Source organism: Galeopterus variegatus, unplaced genomic scaffold (assembly GCF_000696425.1).
Source record: "Galeopterus variegatus unplaced genomic scaffold, G_variegatus-3.0.2 Scaffold1138, whole genome shotgun sequence".
Classification (NCBI taxonomy): domain Eukaryota; kingdom Metazoa; phylum Chordata; class Mammalia; order Dermoptera; family Cynocephalidae; genus Galeopterus; species Galeopterus variegatus.
This window is the reverse complement of record NW_007727249.1, coordinates 271,552-273,144: the sequence shown is the minus strand read 5'-3', so window position 1 is coordinate 273,144 and position 1,593 is coordinate 271,552. Positions and strand designations below refer to the sequence as shown.

At 32.9% G+C, this 1,593-nt stretch overlaps 1 protein-coding gene across 1 annotated transcript in view; it reads right to left on the bottom strand.

Annotated features, from left to right (window-relative positions):
• Window positions 1-1,310, bottom strand: part of TBL1XR1 (transducin (beta)-like 1 X-linked receptor 1) — an 82,066-nt gene extending 80,756 nt beyond the window's left edge. Inside the window, exon 1 of the mRNA XM_008575117.1 lies at window positions 1,236-1,310. The gene's annotated coding sequence lies outside the window, so the exon portion shown is untranslated. The remainder of the gene's footprint in view (window positions 1-1,235) is intronic.
• Between the last annotated feature and the right edge of the window lie 283 nt (window positions 1,311-1,593).

Genomic DNA, 1,593 nt, shown 5'->3' with positions numbered 1-1,593 from the left:
AGGGGGAGGGGAGAAAGGAAGGGGGGAGGGGAGAAAGGAAAGGGTAGGGGAGGGAGGAGGGGGGAGGGGAAGATGAGGCCAATTCTCCCTACTTCCCTCCCCAATAAGACTTCAGAAGACAGACAGACAGAAGAAATCCTCCTCTTGTCAACATACTGACAAGTCCATCTTTAATATGAATATGATCATTAATATGAATCATTTCCTGGGAATGTTTTCACAGATTCAACAATTTTTATTTCAGACTGATTCATCTAGCATTCCCCAACAAATTCTATAAACTATTATCAATTTCTATAGCTACCTGATTTAATACTTACAACTAAAATTTGATTAAAAATAATTAAAATTTTTGGTAATGCACTACAGAACATATTTTTAAATAAAAAATAGTGCTGCTTAAATAAGTAATTCTTTTAAAAAATGTAAAAATTCATTCTGCTATTTACTGATCCCCCAAATACACAGCAACACTATTTAGATAACAAATTACTTTTTGTAAGAAAGAACCATTCTGAATTATCTTAGCCTACAACTAAAATAAACCTTAAAAATTTAGTCCAATTCCATCATCTAATTTTTACAAGAGTATATGCCAAAAGTCAGACTCCTAGCATATTCAGGAAATGAAGCAAATCCCAGCTCCTACAAAGTCCACTAGACTTTCTGCTATATCACATGGTTGGCATTTATATTACACAGTGAAAGGCTTCTTTAAAAATCTTTTTAAATAGATAAAAATGAGTCTCCTTAAAATAATTCATTAACTAAAAATAGGCAGAATTTTAGCCATTTAACTTCCCATTAGCTATAAATATTAGGATAAACGCTATACACAAAAACAATCTATTTTAGTAAAATGGATAAAAACAGAAGAGCTATTACTGCTGCTGTCAAATTTCTTTAAATAACAAAATCCTATTACAAATTCTACTCATCTGACAAAACACAAGATCATCATTATATAACAATACCTTTCATCCTGATAACCACAGCTAAGAGTTTATAAAAACTAAAGAACTCTACCCCCCAACTTTGGAGATTTTTAACTAAACATTCAAAAATCACTTTAAGTACTTTAAATTACACATTTAAAAAAAATCTACTTAGTTTGGGAACACATGTATTTTGTCAAATTGTGAGAAACTTCCAAAATTCTCAAAAGATTCTTTAAAAAAAAAGAATGATAAACAGAGTGATTAAAACACTGACACTGGGAGTTCAAAGGATCTTACCATTGGCAGTGCATTGATGTGGGGATGTGCAACTGAATCTCTGGTACCGCCAAACACAAGTTGTTGCTGATGCTGAGAAAAAGGAAAGGAAAGTATTCAGTGTGCGCTAGAACAAATTAAGTTTAAAAGATTTTCCATACCAAAGTGGGGATGTGCAACTGAATCTCTGGTACCGCCAAACACAAGTTGTTGCTGATGCTGAGAAAAAGGAAAGGAAAGTATTCAGTGTGCCCTAGAACAAATTAAGTTTAAAAGATTTTCCATACCAAAGTTTACATGTTTGAAATACTGTTTTATGTCTTTAAAGTCCCCACCAATGAATATCTTTCTCCCCCAAGCAAATGCTATCACAAACAGC